The following is a 20,219-nucleotide window of genomic DNA, read 5'->3' as shown; positions in this document are numbered from 1 at the left end:
ATTCTAAGTCGGTGAATGTCCTAGAGGTGTTCATTGATGAAGTGGAAATGCAGTTAGATGAAAAGTAAAAGTTGTGAGATATGATAGAGGTGGTGAGTTTTATGGAAAATTCGATGAAAGTGGACAATGTCCAGGTCCATTTCCAAAGTTACTTGAAAAGAAAGGCATTTGTGCACAATATACAATGCCTTGTACACCTTAGCAGAATGGTATAGTTGAGAGGCGGAATCATACTTTAATGGATATGGTTAGGAGCATGTTAAGTAATTATTCTTTACCTCTTTCTTTGTGGGTATATGCATTAAGGACTGCAACATACGTTCTTAACCGGGTTCCTAGTAAGGCAGTTCCTAAGACCCCTTACGAACTATGGACGGGAAAGAAACCTAGTTTAAGACATTTACGTGTTTAGGGTTGTCCAGCAGAAGTAAGGCTATATAACCAACATGAAAAGAAGCTTGATTCTAGGACCGTCAGTGGATTTTCATTGGCTATCCTGAAAAAACAAAGGGGTATACTTTTTACTGTTCTAGCAATAGTATGAGAATGGTGAAACTAGTGGGAATGGTAAACTAAGAGAGGTTGACATTCAAGAAATACATGTTGAAGTCCCTTCTCTCGGTATTGCAGCTAAGGTAGATGTTCATATTATTGCATCACAGTTAAATGGCGCAATAGAACATGATGATGTGCAAACTCCACTAGCTGAAAGTACAATTAATGAACTAGTCACAATTCAAGAAGAGAGTAGTGCACCACAAGAACCATTAAGGAGATCTGAAAGGAAAAAAAGATCTGTCATTTCAATGACTATGTGGTATATGGTATTGAAAGTGAATGTCATTTAATCATTGATGAAGACCCAAACTCATTCCAAAAAGCCATGGAAAGTGACAATTCTGAAAGGTGGTTGATTGCTTCGAAAGAAGAAATAAAGCCTATGGATGATAACAAAGTATGAGACTTAGTAGAGTTGCCTAACGTTTTCAAGACTGTTGGTTCTAAGTGGGTTTTTAAGACTAAACGCGAATCGAAAAGTAACATTGACAGGTACAAGGCTTGCCTTGTTGCTAAAGGTTTCAACCAAAAGGACGGCATCAACTTTAAAGAGTCCTTCTCTCCAGTTTTAAAGAAGGATTCTCTAAGAATTGTTTGGCTTTGGTGGCTCAGTAAGATCTCGAGCTTCACCAAATGGATGAGAAAACCGCCTTTCTGAATGGAGAGCTTGAGGAAGAAATATATATGGACCAACTTGAAGGGTTTGTGGCCACAGGAAAAGAACATCTGATATGTAAGCCGAGAAAGTCAATATATGGACTAAAACAAGCTTCTAGACAATGGTATCTAAAGTTCAATGATACCATCACGTCATATGGTTTTGTAGAGATCATTGTTGATCGCTGTATCTACATTAAGGTTAGTCGTAGCAAATTTGTAATTTTAGTCTTATATGTCGATGATGTTTTGCTTGCAGCAAATGACATGGGCATGCTACATGATGTAAAGAAGTATCACTCTAAGAACTTTGAAATGAAAGATATGGGTGAGGTATCTTATGTGATCGGAATAGAAATTCTTTGAGATACATCACAAGATTGTTAAATTTTTCTCAGAAAGGATATATCAATAAACTCTTAGAGAGATATAAAATGGATAAATGCTTCGCATGGATAGCTCCAATTCAGAAGGGGGACAAGTTCAATAAAATGCAATATCCTAAAAATGAATTGGAGCGTAAGGAAATGGAAAGAATTCCATATGCATCAGTGGTTGGAAGTTAATTTGAACTATGCTGAGGCATGTACTCGACCAGATATCAGTTTTGATGTTGGTATGTTGGGTCGATATCAAAGTAATCCCGGAATGGACAACTGGAAAGCTGCAAAGCACCAAAGGGCACATGCTTACATATAGGAGATCCGACCAGCTAGAGGTCATTGGATATTGAGATTCAGACTATGCCAGGTGCGTCAATAGCAGGAAATCGACGTTTGGCTATTTGTTCCTATTAGCTGGAGGAGCAGTATCATAGAAAAGTGGGAAGCAGTCTGTCATTGCTACTTCCACTATGGAGGCCGAATTCGTGGAATGTTTTGAGGGGCTTTGGATTGTCGAAAGTATAGAGAGGCCTCTGATAATTTATTGTGATATATAATTCGCATTTGTCTTCTTTTCAAAGAATGACAAGTACTCGAAGGGTGCTAAGCACATGGAGTTAAAGTACTTGTCTGTCAAAGAAGAAATACAGAAACGTAGAGTTTCCTTTGAGCACATAAGAACGGATATGATGGTTGCGGATCCGTTAACTAAAGGATTACTACCCAAAGCATTCATTGCTATGTAGAGCGTATGGGTATTATAGATGAGACGTTGCTGTATTGATAATGGTTTGCTCATTATGTGTGTGACACTACGAATTCACTTAAAGTCATGTTTCTGTTTTATTAAGTATGTTATCATTAAAGTATGTGTATACACTTATGGTTTGTAGATAACATATGGTTAGGTTGAGAATTAAGGTTCTTCTGAGCATAAGGAAAACTATCTATATAGAATTAGGATTGGTTTGTGATACATGGAAAGAATTTTGTCGCTTAATGACGTGTGACCGCCATGATTCGATCAGTTCTGATTTTATTATGATAGTTAAAGGGCAAGTGAACTTGATGTTAAAGTGTGCATGTTGATATGTTATATCACACAAAGGGGGTAAACAGTAATGTAGATCGAAGTTCGGTTTTATTAATATCAGATCAGAAAAATACAACTGAGTCCGTTTATAAGATAATGATAAATGAACTGAGACTTAAGAAAACTAAGATGCTCTGAATATCTCTTTCTCTTAATCTCCAGGTCTCTCAGAATTTTCTTGTGTCTTCTGGTGTCGATTCCTCTCCCTTTATATATGTATCCTAATTCGGCTTATACGAGAGATCTCCTCGATATGGGACCAAGAGAACTTTCATTTTTCTCTCGGCCTTTCCTTTTTCGTTCGGTTTTAAGAACTTTCCTGATTCTCTTCGGGAAGTTTCCGCCGACTCAATATTCGTGGACCTAGTTTGGCCCGAGAGCTTGTCGGGCCCAATTTTCTCGGTGCACTTCCTTCGTAAACCGGGCTTAATGTATGGCGATCTCGGTTTGTACCAGAGAAAAACGGGGTACGGTTTTCACCTCCAACAGTTAGCCCCCCCCCCATTCAGTTCGGCGAAATGGGTTATTTTGGTCGAACTCATCTAAATCTGATTTCAAAATCAGGGTACAAAGGAGTTCGGATTATTTTGACAATCCGTTTTCCTGGGCTCTGCAAAACCTTAATTTAATAAGGCGCGTGAAATCCAAAACGTCGCAAAAATAGAGGAACCTTGATTCTCACTGTTCTTTTATAACGCGAAGTTCCCTTCGCATTCCTCATTAAGAGTTTTATTGCGTGACTGGCCCCAGCTTTATTATGTGGATTTTACCACGGCACCATATAGGTGTTCACGAGACGGATCTCGGCTTTTTGAGTTTGCATTCATGTGGAATGCTATCAAACAATTGGCCAGGAAGTCAATGTGATATTATTTGAGTTCAGTGTTTCATGGACCTAAAACTTTAAGTGTCGAGATTCTCAGAATAAAATTTTATTGAAGTTATAGTTGGACTCGGTGACGAGCTGCCTACGTACCCTTAAAAGGGATCAAGCCATTCATAGTTCTAAGTAGTAGCGTTTTTCTTTTTTTAGATCAAATTCATCGAACTAATTGTAGTACCGTTTGAGATGCATAACGTTCCACGACCTTGGGTCTATTTTAATTAGTTGGTAGACCCCTGGTTTGACGACCTTCATGACTTGGTAAGGTCCTTCACAGTTTGCACCAAGTTTTCCTGCATTTTTCTCTTCGGTATTCTGGTAGACTTTGCGGAGGACGAGGTTGCCATCTTCAAAATGACGGCCTTTGACCTTTTTGTTGTAGTATCGAGCTGCGAGTTGTTGGTAGTTCTGTATTTGGAGGAGCGATTGTTCGCGTTGCTCTTCCACTAAGTCGAGCGTGTGTAGCATCATGTCTTTGTTAACGTCTGGCTGTTGAGTGAGCATAGTTCGACGAACGCCGGGGACGTTAAGTTCAGTGGGACCATAGCCTCTATTCAGTATACGAGAAAAAAGGATGATTGTCCGGTAGATCTTCGTGGTGTAGTTCAGTGGGACCAGAGAACGCCGTCGAGTTTGTCGGCCCAAGTCTGTTTTGCTGTACCTAGTCATTTTTTGAGGCCGGCAATGATGGTTTTGTTTGTGGCATCCACGCGCCCGTTACCCTGTGGGTACCTCGGAGTAGAAAAACTGAGGCAGATTTTCCACTTAGCACAGAAGTCGGTGAAAAGTAATGGAAGTGAATTGAGTGTTGTTGTCTGTGACGATCTCATATGGTACTCCATGTCGGCGGATGATGAACTTCCAAACAAATTTCTTAACGTCGATCATGTGGATTTGGGGGTATCCTTCAACCTTGACCCATTTAGTAAAGTAGTCGGTGACGATGAGTACGTATTGCTTATGGCTGGTTGACTGTCGGAAAGGTCCGATAATATCCATCTCCCATTGCATGAAGGGATATGGTGCAGTAGAAGTCATGAGGAGTTTGGTAGGAAGGTTGATCATCGGGCCGTGACGTTGGCATTTCTCGCAGCGTGCGGCGTACTTCTCGCATTCCGAGAGCATTGTAGGCCAATAGTAGCCGGCTTTTTTTTATTTTGAATGCTAAAGAACGAGCTCCATACTGGTTTCCTCCTTCACCTTCGTGTACTTTTTGCATGGCTTCCATGATGTCGTTTCCATGGACGCAATTCAGGAGTGCGCCAGCTGCGTCCCATCTGTATAAGATTCCTTTCATGAAGACGTAACGAGCTGCTCGAGCTTTAAGTCGCCGAGCTGCCCACTTATCCGTAGGAACTGTGCCATCGCCTATGTAACCTACAATCTCGAAAGTCCAGTCTTTGGGTTCGTCTTCGCCTTCGGCCTCAATGTCGACCGGGACGTGTTGTCTTCGGACTCATCGCCAGGATTGGACTCGGTGTCGCTAGCTGCATCGGGTTCAACACTAAGGTTGGCGTCAGGCTCCGTAGTATTCTTTTTCCTTGTTAGCGGTGGTGCAAAGTTAGGAAATGCTTCGTAATCGCATCATCACGTAACGATTTTGCAAGTAGGTTCCGGGTCGATGCTAGGTCTTTCGATGAGTTCTACCGGGATGGTTCGTCGAAGGTGGGGGTCCGAGTTAGATGACAGGACAGCTAAGGCGTCAGCGGAGGCGTTTTCGTCCCGTGGTATCCTTGTAAGTTCGAAGGTTGTGAAGTTCGAGGCGAGATCTTAAAGGATCTTTAAGTATGCATCCATGGATCGTTCTTAGCTTTGTACTCCTCGTGGAATTGATTTGCCACGAGCTGAGAGTCGTAGTATGCGTGAACGTTCTGAGCGCCAATTCCTTTAACGAGTCGTAGTCCAGCGATAAGTGCCTCATACTCTGCTTCATTGTTCGACGCCGGGAACCCAAGGCGAAATGACTGTTCGAGGATTTCGCCATCGGGAGATTTGAGACGAATGCTGACCCCAGATCCTTTGTTAGAAGAGGAGCCGTCGGCGTGAAGGATCCATGGTAGCATGATTGGGTTGGCGTCGACGAGCTCTGGAGGTAGTTCAATCAGGAAATCTGCCAATACTTGAGACTTGGTTGCGGTTCGGTTTCTGTATTCGATGTCATATTCGCTGAGTTCAATTGCCCACTTAGCTAGCCGATCGAACTGGCTTGGGCTGTGGAGGAATGTGCGCAGTGGCTGTTTTGTCAAAATGACAATTGCATGCGATTGGAAATAAGGTCCTAGTTTCCGTGCTGAGATGACGACATCGAAGGCAAATTTCTCCAAGGTGGGATACCAGTATTCCGAGCCATCAAGGGATTTGCTGATCTAGAAAATTGCCTTCTGGTTCACCTCGATCTTCTCAGACTAGCACACTGCTTACAGCATATTCGGAGATGGCGATGTAGAGGTAAAGTGTTTCGCCGATCTTCGGCTTAGAAAGAACTGGAGGAGATACTTCTTGAGCTCGGTAAAAGATTCCTCGCATATTTCGTTCTATTCTAAGTGTATGTTTCCTCGGAGGAGTTGATAGAACATTAGGCATTTGTCCGTAAATCGGGATATGAACCAGTTAAGTGCTGTTATCCGTCCGGTCAGCTCCTAGACTTCTCTTTTGGTTTTTGGAGTTGGGAGCTCGAGGATGGCTGCAATCTTCTTTGGGTTGGCTTATATTCCTTGTCGAGTGACTATGTATCCGAGGAATTCGCCTGACGTCACTCCGAATGTGCACTTGGTGGGATTTAATTTCATGCCATACTGATCAAGTATGTCGAAACAAGGGCGGAGGTGGCCGACATGGTCAGTTGCAACGAACAATTTGACAAGCATGTCGTCTATGTAGACCTCCATGTTTCGTTAGAGTTGACTTGCGAACATCTGGTTGACGAGGCGTTAGTACGTCGCACCAGCATTCTTCAAGCCAAATGGCATGACTTTATAGCAATAGATACTACGATCGCTGATGAATGACGTCTTTTCCCGATCTTGGGTATGCATAAGGATCTCGTTATATCCAGAAAACACATCCATGAAGGAAAGCAGCTCATTTCTGGCAGTCGCTTGGACTAGTCTGTCGATGTGTGGCAAGGGGAAACTGTCTTTGGGACATGCTTTGCTGAAATTGGTGAAGTCGACGCAGATTCTCCACTTGCCATTCATCTTTTTAACGACAATTGGATTTGCCAGACAATCAGGATATTTGACTTTGGTGATTGATCCAGTCTTGAGTAACCGTTCGATCTTGTCGTTGACCGCCTGCGATTTCTCTTGTCTGAGCTTACGACGTTTCTGCTTGATAAGTTTGTAAGTTTGATCAATATTGAGTTCGTGACAAGCGATTTGTGGGTCGATTCCTGGCATGACATTGACTGACCATGCGAAAGTAAATGAATGCTGCTTTAGAAGTGAATGAGACTCTCTCGAATTTTTGGGTCGAGTTCGGCGCCAATGTCGACCTGGCGTTCTGGTCGTAGCTCGTCAATGCAGACTTGAGTGATAACTTCTTGCTTTGGTTCAGATTTCTGGAGGTTAAGGTCAGTTGGGATGGTTTGGGAACTGATCACACAGGCTTGGTTAACAGATCAGAGCTTGCATTCGTTGATGTAGCATGACCTAGTTATTGCTTGATTGCCTTTAAGGGTGTATATTCCGTCAGGAGTCGGAAACTTGAGGCATTAGTGGTATGTGGAGGCTACGGCTTTCATCGCGTGGAGCCAAGGCATTCCCAAGATTGCATTGTAGATCGATGGTTTGTCGAAAGAACTGGATGATCTTTACGACTCCGGCGAGGTAGATTGGAATTTTCACGGTTCCGACTATCATACAACGTTCGCCATCAAACCCAGTAAGTGGCTCGATGAAGGGTTTGATTTTATCGGGGAGGAGGTCGAGTTGATTCAGTGCGTTCTGAAAGATGATGTTGAACGAGCTTCCTGTATCGATCAGTATTCGGCTGACCTCAACATCGACTAAAAGGAGTTTGATGACCCAGGCGTCGTTATGGGGCATGTGTACTCCGAAAGTGTCCGCGTCGGTGAATACCAAGAGCGGGGTCTTAGCAGTAACGTTTGTGAACTTAGATGCGCTGACGACCTGTCGGCTGTACTCTTTGATGGCCCGAACTGAGTAGCTAAAGGTTTCGATGGCTCCCATGATCATATTAACACGCTTTCTGGCTTTGGGGGGCATGGTTCTCTAGTGTCTTTTTGTCGCAGTTTCACTTCTACAGCTCAGGTTGGGCGGGTGTATTTGGTAAGGTAGGTGGATCTGGTAGTGCAGGTAAATCCTTCGCCGGGGATGGGTCGTCGGATGGTGTGCTATTAGGTCGGGGCGACTTACTTCTTTGTGCGGCTGAACGGCGAAAGTCGTCAAACGAGATTTGCCTTTTTCGGTACTGCGCGAGCATGTATTCTTTTAGGTGTCTGCATTCTTCGGTGTTGTGACCTTTGTGATTGTAGAACTCGCAAAATAAGGATTCATCCTCGTCAGTCCGATAATACTTGTTCCATTGTTCATTCGGCTACTGGACTGCGTTGTTGGTGTTGGTTTAGAACTTTTTGTGGTTCTCATATCCTCTGCCAAATCCTGACTGGGGTTCGTATGTGTTGGTTTTAGGCCGCTCCTTGTACACACCATGTTTAGGCGTACAGCTTTGGTCGTGGGCAGCTTCTTCATCCTCTTCTCCTATGTATGTGTTAGCTCGGTGCAACGCATCCTCTAGAGTATGGGGTGGGTTATGCTTGATTGCACTTCAGAAGTTCGTTTTGATCTGAGGTCTTTTTTGTAGACATAAGAGAGCGGCTTCGTCGCTCATTGTACAGTGGGTGACCACCGTTTTAAAGCGTTGGATAAAGTCGCGCAGGCTCTCGTTTTCCCCTTGAGCTTTATGCCATAGTTTGAAGTTCTTAGTGTTCTGTCCAATGAACATTGAGAAGTGCTTGACGAATGCTGTGGTTAACTCCTTGTAATTGTTTATCGAGTTTCCCTCGAGTCGTGAGAACCACTCGAGAGATACCACCGACGCTCTCGACAAACAGTTGGCATTGGACCGCGTCTTTTTCTTCAGCAGTTCAGAACTGATATCGGTTCATACAGATTCTGAACGAGGTAAGGAAATGGTGCGGGTCAGAGTTGCCTTCATAAGTCTTGATCTTGAGCTTTTCGAAGTGCCGAACAGGTGTGCCTGCGATGCGTGGGGTGAAAGGTGTCTTTTGCGTTTCCTGGATAACGCAATCGATCTCCGGGGCTGCGCTCGTTGCTTGATGAATTTTTGAAGTGAATTGGTGAAGTTGTGCTTTCATTGCCTCAATCTCGGCGTCGTGGGTTGGATTTGTTGTAACTGGCGCGTTTGCTGACCCGAGAGCGGCAAACCGCATTGTCCCATTGGGTTGCCTTCTGTGTTGAGGTCGTCGATGATGTTGCATACTCGCAGTGGAGTACGAGCTTGACTGAGTTTGGCGATTTGAGCCGCCATCTGGCTGAAGTGTTCGTCACTTCGTTTGCTGATGGCCTCAAACTGTGCAGTAAATGCTTGGAGGAGCAATTCTGCGCTGAGGGCTCCGACGATGGAGTTCGTTGGGGAAGTTTGCATATTCCCTGTTTCAACGCTTGTTTCAACGCTTGTGCCAGTGCCGGTGCCGATAGGGGTTCCCCCTGTTCCCTCTTGTGCTGCCGAGAGGATCCCTCTCGTGCTCTTGTCCGAGGGGTTGGTTTTCCTCCCGCCTTCCAGGAGTTCCGTCTCCTGCCCGGGTTTGATCATTGCCGTTTGGTGTGTCGACGGAATCGGTTAAATTTTCCATCACCGATCTGAGGTTTTCCGTGCTAAGATCTAAGACTGTTTTTGCTTTCAAAGAAAGTCCCCACAGTCGGCACCAATTGTTGATATGTAATATCATATAAAGGGAGTAAAACAGTAATCTAGATCAAAGTTCGGTTTTATTAATATCAGATCAGAAAAATACAACTGAGTTTGTTTATAGGATAATGATAAACAAACTGAGACTTAAAGAAACTAAGATGCTCTGTATATCTCTTGCTCTTAATCTCCAGATCTCTCGGAATTTTCTTGTGTCTTCTGGTGTCGAATCCTCTCCCTTTATTTATGTATGAACCGATAACCATCGCATTACAAATGCGATGCTCTAACATGGTCATAATGATATTGTTGAAACTTGCTTGAACATGAATAACTCCCTTAGGTTTACCTATCTCAATAAAGTTTATGATTGGTTTGAAGAACGTCTCAAGTCCATCAATTAGTAGGTATGAGAGGATTAATGTTGGATCCCCAACCAAGGGATCCAAACCTCCTTATCAATCTAAGTCGGCTTATACAAGGTATCTCCTTGATATGGGGCCAAGAGAACTTTCTTTTTTCTCTTGAGACTTTCCTTTTTCATTCGGTTTTAAGAACTTTCCTGATTCTCTTCACGAAGTTTCCGCCGACTCAATATTCGTGGGCCTAGTTCGGCCCAGGAGCTCGTCTGGCCCAATTTTCTTGGTACACTTCCTTCGTAAACAGGGCTTAATGTATGCCGATCTTGGTTTGTACCAAAGAAAACCGGGGGTGTGGTTTTCACCTCTAACAGAGCATTATAGTTATTGAACCATTAAGTCGACACAAAGGTCAAGTGGGAGAATGTAAGAATATTTATATTCTTATGTAACTTATGTGTCTTTAGCTTTAATTGTAAAAGTCAATTTCATTTTAAAATTTAGGATTCTAATAGAAAAGACGATACCGTGATGGATCAGTTTTGATTAAAGACGTTAGAATTTAGGTATATTGATAACCCTCTTCCTTTACCTTAATTAAATTATACAAATGTGTTTTTTTTTATATATATATATATGTTATATATTGTGGTTGATTAAAGACCATAACCACATAAAAATAATATATATATATATATATGTATATAGATGAAAAGGTGTGAAGGAATAAATGTGTGGTTTTATTGTGATAACTGATAAAGTGTGATAAAAATTATAAAAGGTAATTAGCCACCATTTAGAACATATTTATCGATGAACACACTAAAGAGAAAGAAAGTTAAATTCTTCATCCAACTGAAGAATCATCAAGGAAAAAGAGGAGAAAGAGAGGATAAGTCAATTGATGAATTGATTCCATACAAGCCTGTTGAAGACATGAATTAAGGTTAGTCTTTCTTCTTCTAGAAGTAATTATTTGGGGATGGATTAAACTCAATATATAGAACATATTGGAACTTAGATTTCAGAATTGAAATCATTAAAGTAATTTACAGACATATAGTTTTAACTTTTATTGGTAATAGATTTAGAAATCAAAGTTGGAAGATCCCACAAGAAGCCTTTTGCAACAAATGATTTTGGTGTTTCTTCCATGTTTTGAGGCTTACCAATGTATTTGGATGCTTCTTGGTCAGCTATTGGTCAGCTAATTGTTATCTTTGTGGTTCAGGTTGGGTTGTTAAAACCCCATCAGATTATGTCATTTCAAAAATCTTTCTCGGATACCTCAGTTTCATTCGTCTTAATGACCTAATCTCTTTCTCTATTTTCAGCGCTTCGTTTTTTAAAAGTGTCGAGTATCAATCACTTGACATGTTTTCTCGGATTGTTTGGAATTTATCAGAGGTGGTTTGTGGACAGGAATGGGCATTTCATCGCTGCCGAGGGACTCAAATGTGGTAGTTCCTGCAACAATACAAATCTAACGCAGGTCATGATCTCATCTGCTGGAGACACAATACAAATGAGTATAAACACCACTCTCCTCAAAGAACACATGGGAGAAAGTTTGCAAGGTATTTCAAAAGGTCTGGTGATTCCGTCTTGTATAGTTTTCCTAAGCAAAGCTGAGAAAAGTTTTAATCTGGTGGCTTGCGATAAAGGATAAACTTTGTACGAGCCCGAACGAGAATTTGGGGAGTTGTGTGACATCCCAAACTTAGGGTTTTGGCCTAATTTTTGTTTTTTTCTCCAACAGCCCACCTTCTAAAAATCAATCTTCAATTTTTAGCCCAACTGCTCAAGTCCAGTAGGAAATCCCTAAGCCAGCAACGCCCTGCCAAAGCCCCGCCGTCGCCTAGAACCACTGGAGTTGGCCAGATCTACTGAAGGACAAAAAAAGAGAGGAGGAGGAGACAATTCCAACCAGCCACCTTGCGAGCTAATTTCCCGGCGATCCAGAAATCACCAGGAGGCGATCTACCTACCGCTGCAAAGCTCTTGAACCCAGCTTTCCAGATCCACCTTCCGTTCTCAATTCGGATGGTTTTTTGGGCAAAGTTTCCATAAATCTAAACCCCTAATTCTATTTTAGGAAGTTTCTTTACCGAGAATTTATATTTATAAAAATTCTATTTATGGCAAGTCTGTTTTTGGAAATTTCTTTTTCCAATCGCAGTTTCCTGAAGTGGCATTTCCCCAACCGCAGTCTCTTTGACCACTATTTCTCCGATTGCTAGTTCCATGTTCTATTAGATTAAGGTGAGGACTAGTTTGTGGATTCCTAAGATGCATTAGTTGAACTAGGAATATGTGTATTCTTGATATAGGGGTTAGATATGATTGATGATTGATGGTTGATAATTGATGTTGTTGCATAATGAATAATTGCGAGGCGATGATTTTAGTTATGAAGTATCCAATTGTTAGGTATTGTAGTGCCTTGTGGACACGGTGCGACATTGTGTACAATATTTTTTTACGGCCTATAATGAAAAAGGGGATATTATGAAGTTGTAGTGATCAAGAAAGGGTTGACGAGCCATTGTTAAACCCTGTAGAGGGTTGTCGCATCATGATTAGTTGTCGAGTCCTTTGATTGGGCAGAGGCCTTAATTGTTAAACTCATTTATGTTCTCGGGAAATATGGAGAGTTTATCCTGTTTGAGGTCTTGTTGTGGCATTACCCGGCTACGGCCGTCATGTCCTGTGTGTGGTGGAAAAAGATTAGTCAAGCCCTGTGTGGGTGGTGGCAAAGGATTATTGTCAAATCTTGTGTGGTCGAGGCAGATAATTAGTACCTTGGATGGTGGTTTTTTGGAATGTGAAGTAGACTCGATAGGTTGATTGTATGAATGAATAACTGATTGTCTTTATTTAGAAATATTAGTATCATATATATTATATAATAATGTTAGTTAGATTAGTTTTTGTGTGTGTCGAATCTTGTATGCTCCAAAGTGCACCCTCGCTGAGTATTTCCAAAATGCTTACCCCTCATTTCCCTTTCAACTGTTGTTAAGAGATTATTTTGGCGTGAAGTGCAAATCAAGTAATTCGCTATGGTTTCCCCGATATAGGGTATCTCAAAGTGGTATCAGAGCCTATGTCAAGGCCACCCTAGTTCTAACCCAAGGGATCAGTAGGTATTTTATTCTACTGAACAGTAGTTTATTTTATCATAGGTACTTTAGTAAATCTTCGAGGTTGTAAAACAGTTTTTGTTTTAGTTGTTTGAGTCAAAATCCACCAGAATAGTAAAGCTTGCGTATAATCTTTTGGATGCGTGGATTAGATGGATTCTAATCGAGTTCTTCTCCTTTTCTCAGCTTGGTGCAAAGAAGGGTGAATAGTCGATTCGCAAAGTAGGTTAATCGAGCCCAGAGGAGCACTTGGATGCTTGGCAAGGTATCCTATCGGTGCAGAGTATGACCTGGAGTTGCGGGGAACAGCCTTTTGGAAGGGGATGGATAAAGATGGAACAGAATTCCTGCAGGAGTTCATCGACAGACTGCGACCAGAAAATCCTCAAGAAGTTTCAAAGGGCGGGAATCGATGCAAGGCAAGCGGTTGTGAGCCATCGGAGAGAATAGAATAGGGCCTTAGAGATTTGCACGACTACTATGACCGACCTGAGGGTTGAGCGGTGCTGCCGATAAAGATTTTTGAGGAGATACTGTGAAGCTTTCTTTTTCTTCGACAATGGGCAGATCGACGACTGATAAGGAGGAAAACTTCGATGTTTGCCCACATAGACAATATGAAAAGTAAAATCCTATCATATTACCAAAGTAATGCATGTGATCAAGTTTGTTTCATTCCTTATCCTCGTTTGCGCCCTAATGCAAGAGACAAAGGTTGTTCCAAGAGGGTTTTTAAGAAACTATAGAAGTTGTTCAAGTGGCAATACAAGACGACAACTATAATCTTGTTGTGGCACCTAGTGGTATTATGCGAGTGTACACACTTGCAATCGAGAACGAAGAAGAGTATGAATCATATTAGTTGATAAAGTTGATGACATATATAATTCTGAAGATGATTTAGAAGACACAGATTCAGATTCTACTTCTGATACTGAGATATATCATTGATAACACCGTATTTTGACCACTTTTATGGATCGTTTTGAAATACTTTTTCTATGTTTTTAATTGCTTTCAAGTACTTTTATTACGTTTTTCTAGTATTTGTAGTTCCAAGACTCTTTTCAGGTAACTTAGGGAAAAGCTTAACAAAATAGATAGAAAACCAGATTTCAGCTCAGAGTCAAACCGTCAGAAGTTCACCCCTGATTGAAGGCCTTCTCACCGTCTGATCCAGCTCAAATTTGGAGATATTAAAGATAGAAGTATCAGCTTTCCAGCAAACTTTACAGCTTGGCAATCCAACGGTTCAATCAAAAGATACGCGAAGAGCAAGATGTCCCGTAAACCAGCCGGCAAGCGTTTCCACCCACGGCCAACAGAGCATTTCCCGCGGTCAGAAGCACTGCGACCGCGGCCAGCCACCCATTTCCCGCAGTCACACTCATCCCGACCGCGGCCAGCTAACTCCGAGCCCGAAGGTCCATTTCTGAAATCCAAAATGATTCCCTCATTTGGAGAAACCCTAAGTGACGTCCAGAGATGTCTTGAGCACTATAAATACATGTCTTAGGAACCCTAATTCGTATAATCTACCATCACCTCATATGTTCTTATTGTTTTAGAATACTTTTTAAGTTTTAGGTTTTAGGAGAGAGAGATTTGTCTCTTGAACCCTTATTTTTTCTTTTTCAGTTTCGGTTTCTATTCTACTTTTTAATACTATGTTTTTGATTTCGTTCATCATGTCTGAGTAGTTTTATTGTTGGGATTAAGGGATTTTCGATGGGGATTTACATGTTCGATGAGGATTCCATGAGCTTTTGAGCCGAATCTTAGAACTTTTTCTTCTGAATTCGTTTTTACTGCATGAGAGTAGCGTCATGAACTACAATCTGATCCAGATGCTTAGTGACACGAAAGTGTTCATCCGGTGTCAGATCTAGTTTGGGAGAGCAAAACAAACATAGGAGTGGAAACCTACCTATGGGCGATTTGTGAATGCTGACGATTCTTAAACATAATGCATCTCTTCTTTTTCAGGGCTAGAGTGGAAACCTACTGGTCAGGGTTGAGAGAGATAGTTGTCTATGATCACGACAGTGGCGTATTCATACGTCCGTGACTCCAGTTCGAAAAGTTTAAGCTAAGATCTTATCAAATTTACTCTCTAGCAATGTTTTGAATCGTTCGTACCCATGAGAAAACTTCCCTGAACCCCAGCGCCTCTTTTCTTATAGATTTACACCGATTTTCATTTAAGCTTTAGTCTAGTTTCTTTACTCTTTCAATCGATTTTTATTACAGCAATTAGGTTAGCCGTTTTTCTCGTTTTTACCCTTTTTGTTAAGTTTAGTTATTAGGTCATTTTAATTCCCGTAGTTTCTCTTTAAGATTCGTTTTTATAGTTTAAACACACCACCAAAACCCCCACAAAACCGTTTGGTTCTATACTTCCTTACTTTATATTTCTTTCGAAAGCTTTTACAGGAAAGATCCTCCTTATCTGTGGATTCGATCCTTAAGTATTACAATCGATCAGCTGTGCACTTGCGGCTATTGATTTCATTTAGGGTAAAACTTGACAACCCTCAACACGACACCACATCAATCATAAGACTAATAAGTTGATTCGAGATTTCGGTATCAACCTCTTGACCTAAAAAAAATAATCTTTCTCGATAAAGTCGGTTGATTTGGATAATAATGGTATATTTTGTAAGATATATGATTTCTTAAAAATTATATATATATATCAATATGCTTGTCTTTTTATTTTCGGTTTGGTGTGTTGATGTTTTTAGTTGCCTGTCAAAATTGGGATCTTATGCTCAAGATTTGGGAGACTCCAAGAATTTCCAAGAGGTGCAAAACCAAGTCAAACAAACCGCAAAGCTATTCACATTACCACGCTGTTGGGGTTAAGAAAACTGCTAGAATTGAACATGAGATGGTAAGTGTAGTTTAAGTTTTAGTTAATTTACAATTTGTTTTAAGATTAGTAATTGTGACTCCTCCTCCTCCCTGATTAGACAATCGTAGCTGGTGGTGTACGACCATCAATTCCTGAGCTAGTCCAGAAGATCCACACTCAGAAAGATGAGAGTTTTGTTGATAAGCTTGCGGAGTCGCTTATGAAAGAGGCTGAGTTTTTGGCTACACAACGGTGTGCTGCTAATTCTGATGAAACACATATAGCATCCACCATGCACCATCCTCGGAGCTGCTCAATGCTGCATACGTGGATGTAAGTAATACGAGTCTTCAAATTTGAGAATGTCTATAGCTTTTCTTTATGGCTGCTCATGCTTCTTTTACTTATTGATGTATTAATCGGTGATGATTTTACTCATTTGAAAGCTTTGTTGCCATATTGGTTTTTGTTCCTAAGTCAAAATTTTCAATTTTTCATTTCTGAAAGCTCACACTAAGAATGGCCGTATCTATGGTCTTGGATCATCACAATACGTTGATATTGACATTGATCCCATGGTGTCCGCCACCACTTTTTTCACGCAATGTAGCCTTAGATGAGTGGATTACTAGTATTGAAACTAGTGTCAAAGAGGATATCAATGGTGTCAAACAGGATATCAGCAGTGTCAAAGAGGATCTTGGCGATATCAAAGATGATCTCGACGATATCAAGAAATCTGTGTTGGACAACAATGAAGCCTCAAGGAGAGCCATAAACATGATGTTACGGATAAATTGAATTGATCCTCTTACACTTATGCCAATAACTCTTACTGCACATAATGGATCTACATCCACCGATGTGAGCACAACTCACGGAGTCCAGTCAACCTTGGAGATCTACCGAACCATAATCTCCCAGACATCTTTGAGGATAACGAATGAACATTTCTTTGTTGAAATTCACTCTTTTGGGATATAATTAGGATCTCTAACAACCTTTGCTATTTGTAATATATAATATTTGTTTCTGATTATTAGTACTTTTAATGACTTTTGGTGTAATAGAAATCATGTTTTTTATTATATTAGTGTTTAAAATTTAGTGATTATTAAAACTATTAATCAAATTGTTTTTTTCCAACATTTACATTTACTGCCAACAAAGAATCAATGACAATTTGTGGCAAATTGCCACTAATAAATATGACAAAGTGTAGTAACTTGTAACAAAAACATTCTTGTAATTCGTGATAAAGTTGCCACACATTATATTGTCGTCATCTTTGGCATTTTGCAACATACTGAATTGTGACAATTTGTCATAATTTGTGATAAACAACTTATTGCGATTCGTGTCAAATTTACTACAAATAATGTTGTGATAATGCCATAATTATTTTGTATCAATTTCTGGCTTTTGTGTCATAAACTGTTTTCTGAATAATTCGTTGGTAAATACTAAATTACCATTGAATATCGTTATGACATTTGTGGCAAATTTGCCATAAAATTCCGTTTGTAACGACCCTATAGCCATAAATTATTTTCTTGCCAATACGTGGGAAATGCCTATATTACAACTGAATTTAGGTGTTCATCACAAAATTATTTGTGGCAGTACACAATTACTCTTGTAGTGTTAACGCCAAACACCGATCGCTGAAGACGCCAACAAGTTATAGTCGATAACCAAGTGGGGAGAAGCCATCCCGAATTTGGGGACGAATTCATTTCAAATAGGGAAGTATGTGACATCCCAAACCCAGGGTTTTGGCTCAATTGTTCATTTTTTCTCCAACTGCCTAGCTTCTACAAATCTATCCCTAATATTTGGCTCAACTGCTCAAGTCTAGCATAAAATCCCTAAGCCCATCTCTATTTCCTTCATTTACTCCTCTTAAAACCCTAAACCTAAAACCTATGCCTTTCCCCTCTATATAAAGGAACTTGTGGCTAGAGAGTAATAAGGCAGAGAGTCTCAAGGCCAGTGAAGCCCTGCCAAAGTCCTGTCATCGCCCAAACCACCATAGTTGGCAAGATCCACTAGAAGAATGAGAAAGAGAAGAGGTGGAGACAGTTCTGATGAGCCATCTTGCGAGCTATTTTTCTGGCGATCCAGAAATCACTAGGAGGCGATCTATCTACACCGATGTGAAGCTTTTGAACCCAGATTTCCAGCCGATCTCCATTCCGATGTTTCTTTCTGGCAAAGTTTCCATTAATCTAAAACCTTAATTATATTTTAGAGAAGTTTTCTTTATAAAAATTTCCATGTATAGAAAGTCTATTTATGGCAAGTCTATTTATGAATATTTGTTTTTCAAGTCGCAGTTTCCTAATGTGGCATTTCCCCAACCGCAATCTCTTTGACTGATATTTCTCTGATCACTATTTCCATGTTCTATTAGATTAAGATAGTTTTTGGATTCTTAAGATGCATTAGTTGAACAAGGAATATGTATATGTTTGATATCGAGATAAGATATGAGTGATGTTGTTGCATAATGTATAATTGTTGATGCATGATGATTTAGTTATTGATTATCCAAAATTTAGGTAGTTTAGTACTTATTTTAAAACCGTTGTGGACATGGTGCAACCGTTTTGTATCGTATTTTTTGACAGCCTACAACAAAGGATGTGAAGTTGTAATGATGAAGAAAGGACTACGAGCCATTTTTAAACCCTGTAGAGGGCTGTGGCACCAAGATTATTTTTGAGTCCTTGATGTGTGTGTGGTGTGTAGAGAACAAGTTTTACCCTTAATAAAATAAATGAGCCGCAAGTGCACAGCTCATCAATTATAGTACTTAGGGATCGAATCCACAGGGAATGAGGTTCTTTTCTGCAAAATCTTTGAAATAGATTGAGTAGGGAAGTCTAGAACTAATTGAATTTAAAGGGATTTTTTGGTTTCGATCAAGAAACTAAGAAAATAAAAGTAAATTGCTTGAGAAAAAAATCGGCGAAAGACTATAGAAAAACGGTGCTGGGTTGTTTGGGATATCTCCGGGGTATGATCGATTCAAAACATGCTAAAAAGCAAAATAAAAAGATCCTAGCTAAAACTCTTATAACTCGAACACTGTTGTATGATTAAGTTACTCTCGTGATCATAACCAACTGCCACCAACGATCCTGACCAGTTGCTTTCGTCTCTGGCTCCGGTAACAGGTGCACGCAATGGGAGAATTGCTCTTCTCAAACTAAATCAGAGAGATAATAAAAATTCTCGCAACACTAAGTATCTAAATCATATTAAAGTTCATGATGCTACTCTCATGCATTAAAAATAAGTTTAGAAAAAAGAGTTCTAGGATTCGGCTTAATAGATCATGCAATCCTCATCGAACATATAGATCCCCTTCGATTAATGCCTTAAACCCAACAATTAAATTACTCAGACATGATTAAAGAGAGCAAAAACATTGTAGAAGAAAGCTTTGTAACCACTTAGGCTCAAGAGATAGATCTTTAACTCCCTAAACCTAAAAACTACTAAGTATGAAAAACCTAAGACAATTTTTGAGGTACTAAAAGATGTAATCTAAGCACACAGTTGAAGGTTCTTAAAATATGTATTTATAGGTCTTCAAGGCATGCTTTGTCACCACTTAGGTTTCTTTGAAAACAGGAATCAAACGGGCTTGAAATTGGGCTTTGGGGTCGGACATTGATTGGCCTTAGTAAGGAGCTCTTTGGCCGTGGTGAATCATGTGTTGGCCGCATTCAGGATGGCTGGCCGACTGCTTGACATGAGTTCCTGATCTTTGCATAACTTTAGATTGAACCGTTGGATTTTCTTCATGTCAAGTGTTCCGGAAAGCTAGCTGATCCATCTTTAAGGTCTCCAAATTTGAGCTGGACCAGCCGGTGAGAAGGTTTTCATTTGATGGTGAATTTCTGATGGTGTGACTCTGAGCTGAAAATCTGGTCTTCTATCCATTTTGCAAAGTTTTTGTCTAAGTTTCCTGAAACGAGTCTTGAGACTACAAATACTCGAAAACCATAATAAAACGCATAAAGAAACTAAAAAACATTAGAAAAGCATTTAAAAATGATTCATAAAATTTGTCAACAAAACGCTGTTATCAGTGTAGTGGTTGGGCGGAGGCATTAATAGTCAAATCCATTTATGGTCTATGGCAGAGAATGAGTACATGAGACGTAAGATTCTCGGGGAATGTGGAGATCTGTCTTGTTTGAGGTCTTGTTACGATATTATCCGGCTGTGGCATTCATGTCCTGTGTGGATGATGACAAAGGATTAGTCTGTGTGGGTGGTGGTAAAGAATTATTGTCAAGCCTTGTGTGGGTCGAGGTAGAGAAAGAGTACCTTGGACGCTGGTTCCTTGGAAATGTGAAATTGACTCGCTAAGTTGATTGTTA

The sequence above is a fragment of the Eutrema salsugineum genome, unplaced genomic scaffold (genome assembly GCF_000478725.1).
Source record: "Eutrema salsugineum unplaced genomic scaffold, Eutsalg1_0 scaffold_17, whole genome shotgun sequence".
NCBI lineage: Eukaryota > Viridiplantae > Streptophyta > Magnoliopsida > Brassicales > Brassicaceae > Eutrema > Eutrema salsugineum.
The sequence above is the reverse complement of the archived record's forward strand: the minus strand, read 5'-3'. Positions refer to the sequence as shown.